Below are 14314 nucleotides of genomic sequence, written 5' to 3' on the forward strand. Positions count from 1 at the left end.
TAAGCTATACGATATCAGAATAAAAGAAACATGTAAACTCATTAGACACCATAAAAACAAACCAAGAATATTTGGTACTAATATATATATATGTATATTTTTTTAAGTTTAGTCAACATTACTTCTTTCATAGAGAGTTTTATCCAGAAAACAAACCAAAAAAAATCAAATGCAAATGATACTTTTTTCAAAATACATATTGTCTCCACAACATTTATCTTTTGAAAGAATCCTTATTTAGGGTCATTTTTTTCTACAACACTCAGGTGTTTTCAACTATGTGAGAGATAAGGAATGTAAAGAGTAGACAGAAATCTTACTAGGATCCCATTAGTGAGGCGGAACTAAAAGTTGAGGAAGGAATCTCAGATCCATCTCTCTCTACTTTTCAGAATGACCCACTATTAGAGGTAAAAAGAAAAATGTCAGAAGGCTTCATTAGTCATATGTCATAGTCATAATATACAAATACCTTTGGGATATTTTTAAATAAAAGATGTTTGTTCAAAAGTTGACACAGATAATCTTTACATTTCTTTTTGTGGCTGAACTTTGAGCTTCTGATACTAATACTCAATTTTCTAAATGATTTAAATTTTAGACACTTACTCTGGTCAGTAATTACTCATTTTGGAGATAATATGAAAAAAATCAAAGTAACAACATAGGAAACTGAAGCATAGGTTGATAAGAAAGCATCAAAGTTTGGAAGTTCTATCAGTTGAGCTCTTTGCACTTGTAGAGAGAAAGACACAAAGGCACTATCTTGAAAAGAAAGTCTATTTTATTTAAAGAACACACAAACATAGGAGTAAGGCTAATTTCATATATGCATGTATGTGTATGACACACACACACATGCACACAGACACTCTCAGAATTCCAATGGTTTCATCCTACTTAGGTTTGATTTACTTGACTATCATATACCAGTCATTCAGCATGATTAAAATCAAAATGTATTATACTTTATAAAAATGTACATTTCCATTACAATATTGAGTTTATTAAGAGAAAATATCTCATGAGAAACTGAAATGGCATATTATCTGATTAAATGATAAGTGAAATCAATCATATGGTATCATGCTTATTTTATTTTAAAACACTATTAGAGCAATCTAATTTAAAATGAATGCCTCTTCACTCACCCAAAAGTGGACATACATATGTAATATAATATATAATCATGTCATGTTCACTACAATAGAACTCTAGAGGGTAAAATGCAAAAGAACTAAGGAAGTGGAATTCATTGATGAACTACTTTTTCCAGTGGAGTAAAAACTACCTCTTGCATCAAACTAAGAGAAACACTATAACTTTGCAATTTTATGACCCAAAGTTGCAATTATATTTCATATGTCTTCAATATGTTATCAGTGAGCCTTACAAGCAGAAAATTATTGATCAGAGACCTACATCAATAAATATAAGCACTTAAAATATTTCCAGAGAAACATCTTAAAGAATACAATTTTTAGAGAAGAAAAACTGTTGGAAATAAATGGAACAGTTTTAGGATTGTACCTTATTAATATTTCTTTTTGCTTCACTGTGTGGGGACTCCAGACTCCTTAAACATATTAGCATAACATAACAAAACAATATCAATAATAATAACAGAAGGTTTTCAAATTGAGTTTTAGCATTTTAACTTGAGACTTTTTTGGGGGGGGGTGTTGTTAAATCTGAGAGTGGAAGAAATCTATTGGTTGGTAACATTATACATCTACAAAACTTGGAGTTTTAAAAGTCTTATTTATGGGAGATTTTTCATAATGGAAAAAAAATTGTTTATATTGCATTTTTCAGTTTCCAACTGGTTTCCTAAGACCCAAGATTTCTGTACTGGGGTCAAACATAACCGACCTTAGGGCAAGCTCTTTTCTCACCATATTTGACAACACAACCCATATCTAAAGATTTTTTTAAAATTAAAATTACATTAAAATACCCCCAAAAAATTTTTCTCAAGTAGTCAGAATTAAATTGCTGTTTGAAGATGCCCTGAATAGCTCTCCAGCTGTCCTTTATGTATTCAGATCTGTGACCTTAACAAGCAGCAGTTTTAAGGCATTTCTGCAACTACTTCCTTCATTTGGGTTCTACATTCCTCCTTCCAACGTCTATCCTCTCCATTTGTTCCTCTCACCTTGGCCCAGTTTATGATTTCTGTAACACTGTTAGACATTTGAGTAAATGTACCTTGAACACTCAAATGAATGCATGTTAAACATTTAAATGGATTTAAACGGCTCATGAATGCAAATATTACAAAGTTATGCATCATAGCAGACCCATTTGAAAATACATATAACCCATCCCTTCAAACAGGGGAAAAAAAATGTCACGGGAGGGGTCAAACACAGGTTATCTCATTGTCAATAAAATATAGACATTCGATTCTTACCTGCTTAACTGCATGATGATAAATCTAAATGGCACGCAAAAGAAAAAAAGTCCCCCAAATCTGGATCATCTGTCTTCGAAGCGGCTGTGACAGTTTTAGACACTGGTGCTTTCTTCGTTGCTTATATTTGACTGGTTAGACTATTTGTAAGCAATAGTAGGGTTATTTCGCAACCCCAGTCCCCTCTTTGCCTTTTCAAGCCTCGGGTGGGCATCTCACACCGCGGGAAACAAGCATCTCATCCTCGGAGGTAACAGCCTCCCCAGCGTTTCCTAAGTCGGATTGCCGTCCGAGGGTGGTCCCTGCCCTAAAGGGCTGCTCACGTTCCTGACCTGGTGCAAAGGAGAAAGCTCTCCGGGCTCAACTCTTGGGGACTAGGAAAACAGCCATCGGAGACTTCAACTCTCAGCCGCTGGTCGGCTGCAGATCCAGCTTCTCCAGCGGCCGGCAAGCACCACCCCCTCTCGGGTGGACGCCGGAGGGGAGCGCGCCCAGCCTGGACCCTCCTACCTCGCGCCCCACCTCCAGGAAAGGGGGACAGAAACAGAAAATCCTAACTCGCAAGTGGGGGTAATAGAAGCTGAAAGACTTCTAATTCCTACGGTTTGCGTTACACTTCCCCTCCAACCTCTGGCTCCAAGTTGACATCCAACTCCTTTCTGCCACCCCTCCCGCCCGCCAGATCCCTGCGAGTTGGTGAAGCAGGAGAGGGTGTGACGGTCAGCCACACTTTCCCACAGAGCCCGAGAAGTCAGCTGGCTCTTCTAAACCCAGCTAAGCGGACGGATGCAGAGGGCGACTTTTTTTTTTTTTTTTTTTTCTTTTTGAGGCAGGCATGCTGGAGAGCCGTCAAATCTTAATCTTAGTCACAGCTCATCAAAAATAATAATAATAAATAAATAGAAACGCAGATGGGAGCGGATGAGGAATTCTCATACCAAATCTGGCCTCTCGCACAGAAGAGCGGTTTTGCTCAAAAGCGGCGGGAGGAAGGCTGGAAATGGAGCGGGAAGTAAGGAGGTACCCCTGGCGCGCGCCCCGCTCCGGGGCTGCGATGCCCACGCCGGGCGCACGTTCGCCGCAGGGGCTGAGAGCCGAGGCTGCGCCTGCGGGGCGGGCGGGGCGCGGGGGTACCGTCCCCACACGGGCGAGTCATCCCCACTCCCGGCGCCCAGCCCGGGCAGCCTGGTCCACCCAGCCCCGTGTCCTCCGCGCCCCCCGGAGCCCAGGTAGCTTAGGCGTTGCCACGAGCTGCGGAGAATCCTCCAGGCGAGTCGCCTGTTGCTACCCCACCCGGCGAAAGCGCCTTTGGCCGTGCGAGCCTGCTAGACGCACACCTCCCCTCCACCAAGTTGAGTTTCAGGTTATGATACAGGAAAACGCACTTACCTAGGTATCTTACGTCTGTGCCTCACTGGGGGTAGACCAGGTTAAGAAGCAAAGATCTGACTGCACTGAAAGTTGGATTTTTTTTTTTTTTCCTTCCCTCCCTCCACTCCTGCGCAACAGCAGCAGTCCTCCAAAGAGGATGTTTGAATTGGTGAATTATGCTAAGCTCTCCTTTCTTCAGCTGAAGTCTTGGACGCCGATGGCACTTGTCTGGCAGAACGACCAGGCTGGGAAGGAGACCAGGTAGAAACTAGTGACGGGTGAGGGGCGCCAAGAGGTGTGGACCACAGGCAGCCCCGTTTTCTCTCTGGGAGCTAGAGGGGGAAAGCCCTTGAATCCCGAGACTGGGGGATGGGGTGTCGCTGCAGCTGGAGTACTTTTCTGTCTGGAAGCTAAAAGGGCTCTTGAATTTTAAAAAACCCATTACTTAGGTTGTCGAGTCAGTCATCAATGACGACAGAAATAGTTCTTTCCGAGAATTTTTTTTTTTAAAGGAAGAAAGAAAAGAAAGAAGGGGGAGAAAAGACTTGAAAAATAGGTTTTCACCTCTATCCATCAGAAATGTAGAAACCAACAACTTGTTTTTATGGGGGGGAGGGATTCACAGAGGGGGGAAAAATACGTATGCATTAGAGATGACTAATGATACATTCAGGTTTGGCATTAAATAAATACTGTGTCCTTGTCAATGTGTGAAGTAGAAGCTGAGATTTAAATGTTTCTCAACACAGCTATACTTAAAAGGGAAGTGGTAATCATAACTGTCAGTTAAGCCCATAAAAATGCTCATAAAAGTGAAAAAAAAAACACTGACATATCAACATCCTTGTTAAAAATGAGTCTAGGGGTTGAACAAGTGTGAAGAGTGAGGCAATTAATTTTTCATATAAAGCCTTTCCCTGAATTTCAGTGATTAGAACCAATATAATCAGTGCTTTCTTCTGATAGTTCTTTTCCTCTGAAATGAGCACTCTGTCCAGTTAACTGTTCACTGGCTAAATTCACAAAATCGAAAATGTACTCCCAAGTGTGATGCCTGAATTTAAATACAACACCCAAAATAATGTGTTCATGTGTGATTTGGGATGTTGTTAAAAAAAAAAAAAAAAAATGGTGCACTCAAAACTCACACTCTTCTTCTTACCATACAGTGGATTTTAGTGCTTGATATCCTGCTAAACCCATAAAAACACACTTTAGGAAAGTCCCTCCTAGTCATGTAATTGCTTACAATGAGCAAATAGTGACCTGAACAACCTTCTAAAAATCAGGAACTAGTGAACTTTCTCAGACCCTGAGATTGTCAGCAGGTCTGTTTTAAGCTCACTCTTAGATAAAAATATAAAATTTGATCTTTCAAATGGCACAAGAATATGTGCCAAGAAGCTTTGGTGGGGGGGCGCGGGTAGTGGAGGGAGGGATGGTTAATATTTCCTATAACCTGAACATAAATGAGGGCAGAAATAAATAAAGAATGTAAAAGGGGATGGGGTGATTCATTACATGGGCTATATCATAGTAGCACAATTGCAACGAACATACTAATTAATCAACAGTGTCACTTAAATCTTTGAGTTCTGAAAGTGACAAAAATGTAAGACATGAGACATTTTTTAAACACACAGGCTTATTATAAATAACACTAGCAATAAGTTTCTAATCATATATGAAGAGAAGAACTTACCAGAGGAAATTTCAGGAAGCAAGATGACTGTGAGAAAAATACATCCAGGATTCTAACAGATATTCCATGATCTTCCAAAGCAAGGTAGAGTGATGCGCTTCAGGCTAGTGGAACTTTGAAATAATCAGCAATTCCTGGTGGCATGTAACCAAGCAAAAACCAGTTACACGGAAAGCCAGGAAGCCCCAAGGAAGGGAGGCAAAATGTGAAAGAGGTGCCTTTTATTGCGGGGGGGGGGGGGGGTGAGAAGCGGGAGGGGGGAGGCTTATTTGTGGTGATCCTTAGGCAGGCAAAGTGAAAATTTACCGACTGTACAGCCCCAGACAGTGGGGGAAAATAGAAGCTGTGTAACCCCAGAGACCAGAAGGTGGACTACAGATAAATCTGCGAAGAGAAGTAAAAAGATGTGTTGAAGACAGCGAGATAAAGAGAGAACTAGTGAGCGAAGCTGTAGTCATCCTGATAGATAGAGCAGCGAGAGTGATTTAGTCTGCTGGGGAGGATCCAATGAGAATTCAAGAGGGCACCGCTTCGGAAATCCTGCTTAGATCTTCCCTCTCTCAGTTCTTTAAGAGTTACCTTCGCTGGGAACATTATTATTAGGATTAACAGTATTCCATCAGTGCATTCCACTAGGATCTCCCTTTCCTTCCCTCGCAGCAACGGAGGGAGGCGTAGTAAGGAAGCGCAACTCCACCGAGCCCCCCAGATAACCCCCTGTGTTCACTTTAGGATGGCCGGATCCTCTGGGGTTGGCCTGGGGGACTGAAGATGCGGAGGAGGCCGGGTCTCCCGGGCGCTTTCGGGGGCGCAGGGCCGGGAGGCGTAGGCTGGGGGCCGGGGAACCGCGGCTGGAAGCGGCGGCGGCGGCGGCAGAAGCCCTCCCAGGTCCTGCTTCCTCGGCGAATCCTGCTTCCCCGGGACTCCAGGCAATGGACTTCCATCGGGAACCTCAGCTCCAAATGCCTCACTTTAGCAGCTAGAGCTTTGGAGGTTCTGAGGATCGTCCCTGTCCCTGGGGGAGCGGGTGACAGGCTGCGAGTCTCCCGCGCCCCCTCTGATTCCTGCACTGTTAACGGAGGGAGAGTGAGTCCGAAATGGCTTTGCTGCCGAATGCATTATCTGGCCCTGTTCACAGCCCGGTACCGCACAAACGATCGCCTGATCGATCGGGTAAGACAATCTTTTGACTCCTCTTCCCCTTTCCTCTACCGCCCCATCGCTTCTCCAAACCCAAACCCCGAGCCCGAATCCCAGCTTCTCTCTTTCTCCCTCTCTCTCTCTCATTCAGGAACTTCCCTTTTCTATTGGAAACCTATTTCCCCCAGGGAACTGCTTGTGTGACTGAGGGGCTGGTGATTCTCTTTGCAGATGATTTAGATTTTGGCAGTGAAACGCAGCCCTGTGCCGCCACCCCCCTCACCCCCGCAACACACACCCCTCCTTAGAGAGGTTCCCTCCGTGCCCCAGGGGTTCACTCTCAGCGCTAGGGTCTGGGTAAAGAGCGCCGTGGGAGTCTTTCGCCCTCTGTCTTCCGCCGGACCCCGAAGCTTAAGCATTATTCGCTTCTCTTTTCTTTCTTTTTTTTTAAGAAATAAGAGGGAAAGGTAGAGTGGAAATTGATTTCTTGCAGAGACGGAGGCGCCAAATGAAAGAGGGAATAAACATTTGCCCTGGATAAAAATGTTCTTGGTAAGTAATCTTATTTTCTGCATTTGAAAAGGAAACACATTGCTTCTCACTGCCCCATCCCCCACTCCATTCATTTATTTGCTCTCTGTATGTAAATCACGAGCCGGGTCAGTGGAATTTTTCTTTTCCTCCTTCCTAGGAGAGTGGGAGCTTCTAAGGATGAATTTGAAGTAAAGGGGCTTGAAGAAGGCAGTGTGAAGGCTTTAAGGTCCTAAATTTCCTGCATTCAAAGTACAAACTCAGATAAAGCTGATGCGTGCTTGCTTGCTAAATGAGTAGTTAAATATCTCCCTGATTTCATACTGAAATTTTCCTTTCTGAAAATAAAGAAAATAGTTTGGGGGCTGTGCCTATGCTTTTCATATGCCTTGACCATGTTCTAAAATATAATATTTTCTCAGTTTCATAAATAATGTGATTCCACCCCCACCCCACCCCCTTTTGGGGGGGACAGGAAGGATGAAGTCACAGAAATGTTTTACAAATGTGTGCACCTTCCTTCCAATTCTTGCACCGGATATAAACTTATTAGGTCCAGAGTAGGCTTTTGCATGTCCTGGTGATACCTGTGAATTCATCCAGTCCTCTGACTTTCCTGGGTCTACAGCACCCCCAGCCTGCACAGACTCCTGCGTGGAGAATGGGTAGGTGGAGGAGTGGGAGGAGCTAAAGGGTTGATTGTGTTGACATCATGTGTCACTAGGTGCTCAGAATCACAAAGCTTGCAAATTGTGTGAACTGGGTTTGCTAGTGTAAACTGACCACTTTGGAGATGAATATTTAAAGGAGACCTTCTCTAAAAGAAATTGTTGCAATCTTGAGTTCAAGAACATGATTTATTGGTGAACTATTCATATTCACTTTTTCCTCCATTGTTATCATTCTTCCCACTGTAAACTCCTTATCCTCAGTTTTAATGATAATGGATTATCTAACTGTCACAAAATGTAGTCCTGATACAACAGACTGTCCTTAACCTCATCTGAAATAACTGATATTAAAAATTCCATGGATGAGAGAGCAAAAATAGACTTTATTTCTGATCATGAATTTTCTAGAAATTGCTAGGGTAAAATCCCAGAAAAACCAACAAATCCGTAGCTGTCATTACTATCAAAATAGGAAAGGGAAAAAAAATTTTTTTCACTAAGGACATATTTGTATAACTCTTTTTCTTTCTCTCCTCAGGCTGTATTCCATTACTAATGATGTCCTAGAGCAGAAGGTTTCCTTCAGTCATCTGATTTTACCAAAAGGATGATTTCTGTGCATGTTTTAGACACATGTGGCAAGGGAGGTTGGAGGTCCACCCAAGGAGGATGACTATCCTGAATTACATTTATTACAAACACAAACCTAGCAGTTGTGGTTTGAAAGAGCATACTTTTTGTATAAAAATTGCAATATGCTGTTCAAACCTATTTAAGTTGTTATTCAAGGAAATAGAATTATTTATTGAGAACCCAACTTAAATTAGAAAAGTAACATTAACATTTTTAGCACATATGTGAAATAAATGTGAGGTTGATATTCTTTTAAATATTTAGAGGAAAAAAAATAGGAGAGGATGAAAAAATACTGTGACCCATGGTTCTTTAATTTTAAAAGAGTTTACAGCACTTAGATATCAATAAATAATATGAGTATTTTAACATTACATTAGATCATATGATTATATTTGATCAACCTCCAAATAGAGCTATCTCCTAACTGGTTTTTACCTAAGTGCAAGAAAGTGTGAGCTTAGACCTTACTCAGAAGTTGTGCATTTTATTTTTATGTTGAGATTGTCTTTTCCTGGGTAATCACACACATCTGCAGTTGGTATTTTAGCCAATTTTTGTTACTGGTAATGTTTTTTTCTGTTATTCTGGCTCCATCTTTTTAAGTATATGGGTATCACCTAATATATTTCTTACCTATTAATCCACTAACATTTCTAACACAAAGCAACATTCAAGACATGCTGAATAAGAGAAATTATGAAGCAATTTGCTTGTGAAGAAAAGTGTCAATATACTTCAGATTATTTTAACCTGAAATAAATGTGTAATAAAAATAGGTTATAATGAGATAAGTACAGTCAAACTGTTCCTTGTATACATACGTAACACTCGCATTTATATATATATATAGTTGCCCTCATTACAATGTTTAAATTTATTCATTTTAGTCTTTGTTATATGCTTATTTTGATTTCAGAGTTTTCTCTTTGAAAGTGTCTAAAACTTCTTAAATAACTAAATGTGAAAGCATCTTCATGTCTTATTTCATGAGATTGAAATGGAGCAGGACCCTCAGAGTCTTTCCCAGAACAGACCCACACACATGTCCTCCACCTGCCTTTGTAAAAAACTTTAGTCAAGGACTAAAGTACATCAGAGAAGTGAGAAGATGCAGAAAGAAATAAAAACAGTCAAGCATGACAAACTAGTACTTTAGCCATTAAACAAAGTCAAGGACCTTACTTCCTCCTCAAAGGTTATAGATAATATTCTGAACTATGTCCTTTGAGCTGTTTTACAGATACTGAAACCCCCACCAGGGGGAAATAGTTTCTGTTGTCTGCCCATAGGCAGGGAGACCTCCAGACAGGTTGGAACCAGAAGGCTGATGATATTGAGTCCCAGTCACCTCACTGTCAACCAATCGGAAGAATGAACACAAGCTGATTATGCCCTGCTACTTAAATACTTAAATAAGACACCTCACTACCCCCATGGTAGGACACATGGTCTCAAGGGCATTAGCCCTCTGTGGCCCTCTGTGCTTGGCAAAAAAATAAAGCTATTTCTATTTCACCCCGAACTTGTCTGGTTTACTCCAGCACCATTGTGCAGAGGCTAAATTTCTGAAACAAGGTCAATATGCTGCTAAATAAACTGACCGGTATATTCACATCTCAGAAAAAGTATATTGGAACTTGAAGGAGTATTAAAGATAGCTTAGTCACTTTCATTATGATGATAAAATTGAGAACCAGAGAAATTAAGTCATTAGTGTAATCATACATCAGCTACTAACCCAGGGAGTTTTAAATATAGCTTTCCTAACTTCTTAGCTTGTATTATTCTGAATCAATTAAATTCTATTACTACTTGCTAAACAAGTAGTGTTTTTGAAATTGGGCTAAACAATAAATGAAAGAGAGAGAAAGTAGTGTAAAGATGAATAAATTGCAGTCTTGTCCAAGCTTATTTTGTTGCTAACACTCTTTATTGTAGAATTTTTTTCTTTTTTATGCTGTGTTTTATCCTCCCCTTTTCCTTCCATCGCTGTCCTCAAAGACTGGGGACTATTTCCTGATGTAATTTTACTTCCTCAGGAAAGATTCTCAGTGTTCTGTTTGTATGTGCATTGGGTTGTTCACTAGACTGTGTTCAACTACACAATACAACCTTAAAATGTAGATAATTTCAATCACCTGCAACATCATTTTCCATCATGTCACCTCTATTTTCTACATTTTAAATTTCCTGCCAATATAAAAAACGGGATTGTATGAAGAGGAAAGACAGGATCTCAAAATAAGCTATTTAATTAGACCCTGACTTACCTCAGAAATAAAAAACTCACACACACGCAGACACTATGAAATAAATGCAGAAGTTAAGACAGTGCATTGTAATGAAGACATTATTTTAAAAAAATTTTCATTAAAAAATTTCTGTCCTTATTAGGAGAAAAGCTGCAAGACTTTAGCCATTTAGAGGGTGTTCAGTTTTCTGCAGTGGTTGAAGCCATATCAGTCTTCTTCATTCTTTCATATACGTCAATATTTTAGTGTTACACATAAGCCATAAGTTTTGGTAATGACAAATGTAAAAGACAAACAACAACATGAAAATCCATGGGAGTTATTATTACTTCAGAAGATGTATCATTCCTGGATTAAACAAGACAGGAGTAGAACCAAATTTAAACATTATGATGTGCTCTCTAGTATAAAGTTAAAATTTTACACTAACTTAGAATATTCCAAATGATGAAACCCATATTAAGAAGAATTCATATTGGTTATTTTATGTCTTAAATTTTGAAAAAATCCACACTAATTCAAAACTTATGTGTTGACAAACAAAAATGTGCAGTTGTTAAAGGAAAACATTAGTTCATAGAATTCTTTTGAAAGCCTTCTATAAACCTCTTTACATAAATTATCTCAATATCAAGCTGTGCAATTTTGTTATAAACATTCCATATATGATGTGACAGTCTCAAAGAGCTTAATTAATTTGGTAAACTCAGTAGAAGGACCAGAAGTGAAAGTCAAGGGGATACACAGTTTTGATCCATTAGCCTGCTGTGGCCCCCTTTGCCTGGCAAAGTAATAAAGCTATCCTTTTCTCCTTAAAAAAAAAATTAACTCCATTTTTATGACTTCATAGTCTCATTCGATTTCCATTGTACTTTTCAATCACCTATATAATACTGGGATATAGAAGCACTCTGGGAAGATTTGTTAAGTAGTGTTTGTATTGTTGTATGTGTTTTTGTGTGACTGATATTGTCTTCACTTGCACATCATGGAATTAAGCACCTAACCTATTTCAGTCACATACTGCCTACTATCAGTTCCATGAAGAGGAAATGGTTATTGTATTTTTCCATTATTTATTCTTAACTCGCTTACTTTGTGAACTAGTATAGGATCCTAAACAGAAAAGAAGCTGAGTAAGTATTTAGTTAGTAGATGAATTTAAGTACTTCACCAAACTTTCCCTCTTTAACATTCATATAAAGGCTTACTATATTTAATTTTTATCCAACATTTAGAAATATTGTTACCAAATGACAGCACTCTTCAAAATATTTTCAGAATATTCAACATATATTAGACCTAGTAAACCATGCTGACAATGATGACTCTTGGCTTTAACATGGCACTTTTTTTTTAAAGATACATATTAGCCACCATATAATTTAATCCTCTCACAATGTTGTGAATTAAAACATTTTGTTGATTTGAAAATGAGGAAAATTAAATTTGAGAAAATTGAAGCATCATTATTAATTAATAAAAGAAATACTTGAGTTAGTTTTTAACTGTATTCCATTTTCTAATTTGCCAGAGAAAATAAATATAACAACACATCAAGATATGTATTAATTTTTTAATAAATTATTTATGCAAGTTTAATATGCTTATGGAAGAAGGAAATGTTTCTGATGTTATGAGCTGCATTACAAAGCTATCAGTTTATATAACATTTTGTTAAAATTTTGAAATTAACCATAATAATAATGACAATCACTAGATTCTTTGTACTATCAAAATTTACTCATGAGTGTAGTGATCAAAATATCTTCATTGACAAAGTGATCCTATGGATTAATGCAAATCAGCTAACATGTAAAAACTTGCATAATTTTTGAAGGAATTTACAAAAATAAATAATTTTGAAAACAATCAAGGAAATAATCAAATACAACTTTCTTATAATCCTTTCTTGTATCTGGATTTCAGTAGCTATTCAGTATGGCAAAAATAATAATAATAGCCACTCCCATGAGTTTCCACATTCTAATTTCTAGCATGTGTAACTAGGTTTATCTAGTATGGTCAAAAGAAACTGCCAATTTCAAAAGGTTAAGGACCTTGAGAAGCAGAGAGAAGCCTAGATGAACTGGGTCTGCCTAATGTAACCACAAGCATCTTTACAAGAGAAAGACAGAAGGATGGAGCCAGAGAAAGAGATGTGACCCAGAAGCAGATGGAGTGATGGGGGATTACCATAACTAAGGAATTCAGGCAGAGACCCTCTAGAAGCTGGAAAAGGGGAAGACAGACTCTTCCCTAGACCTTCCAGAGGAAATGAAGCCTTGCTGACCCATTTTAGACTTCTATCCTCAGAACTAGAATAAATTTGTGTTGTTTTAAGGCACTATGTATTTGTGATAATTTACAACAGCAACAATAAGATTCTGAGTCAGTCAGCAAAGAGTTCAAAAATAAGCAGCAAGTTGTTTCCTTTAGAGGACCTTTGATTTCACAGCAAATTCTTGCTTTGTGGCCAATCCATTCCTCCAGGTACTGAATTATTTGAAGAGCCAAGTTGATTCTTCCAACTTGGTTATGTAAGGAATGGATAGAAACCAGGATGTTGAGGACTAGACAAGCACTATTTTCCAAGAATAAACTAACAATTTAAAAGCTTATAACATTACATAGTTTTATTCATTTAGAATCTATTACTTGGTATAGTTTTATTCAACCCATACTGATTTGTTTTTTAAAATGCAGATATAGGTGTAATTGGAGATTATATGAAAAATGTACGATATTAAGAAAAAGCACAAGAAGATTAAGTGCAAAAGCCAGTGGAAATTAGCAAAATATTAGAAGAAATCTGATATCTAAAATGAGACCACAAGAGAATGACTGACAGGGAGTGGGAGGATTTTTATTTTCATGAAAAGATTGATATGAAGCAATTTGATCATTTTGTCTTCTCCTTTTATTTTGTACAGTACTGCAATCAAGAAAAGAAACTGAACATTTACTTAGTTAGGATGCATCATTAATTTTAGTGTCTCATGAACTCCTAAGGCCTATCACCTTTTAATGAAAATAGAAAGAAACTAAACTGCTTTATTGTCAATTCTCCTGGTACTTCAAAATCTTTCTAATACTTGTACTTCCTATTCTGACAAAAATACATACCTTGTAGGAGGATGAAAAACAATCCCTCACATTGATCATGGAGTTTTGTCTCTGAGGAGAAAATATGAATTTACAGACAAAAGCAATTTCAAAAGACTATATAAGATGAATTCATTTCACATCTATAGAAGGAGACAAAGCCTAAAAATTAATTCAACAAATATCTATCAAGTATTTATTCAACACTCATTTACTAGTGGTTATATACAAGCAGCAAGTTTCTAAACAGTATAAAGATATAAAAATAAGTAAGTTATAGCTTTTATGTCCTAGGAGGAGGATAAGGGGAGTGAACTGACAAATATAAAAGGTCTTTTTTTGACTACATCCTACACTCTATTCACATAATCAATCATCCTTTTATCAAGAGACAAAAATATATATTGATTGCCATCCAAAAGCCAAGCACTTCTGAAAATAATGTATGGAATAAGATGACCAAAGTCATGGACCCCAAGTATCTTACAAATAT

General features: G+C 38.4%; 1 protein-coding gene across 3 annotated transcripts in view; it reads right to left on the reverse strand.

Moving 5' to 3' along the window:
* BRINP3 (BMP/retinoic acid inducible neural specific 3) overlaps window positions 1-5790 on the reverse strand; it is a 461826-nt gene extending 456036 nt beyond the window's left edge. The window contains exon 1 of one of the 3 annotated variants that reach the window (XM_020873239.2): window positions 5487-5790. The gene's annotated coding sequence lies outside the window, so the exon portion shown is untranslated. Of the gene's footprint in view, window positions 1-2413; window positions 3212-3802; window positions 4152-5486 lie in introns of those variants that run through there. The other 2 variants (XM_020873241.2, XM_020873240.2) reach the window with 2 other exon arrangements.
* Window positions 5791-14314: the final 8524 nt, after the last annotated feature.

Source organism: Odocoileus virginianus, chromosome 11, assembly GCF_023699985.2.
Source record: "Odocoileus virginianus isolate 20LAN1187 ecotype Illinois chromosome 11, Ovbor_1.2, whole genome shotgun sequence".
In the NCBI taxonomy this organism is placed as follows: domain Eukaryota; kingdom Metazoa; phylum Chordata; class Mammalia; order Artiodactyla; family Cervidae; genus Odocoileus; species Odocoileus virginianus.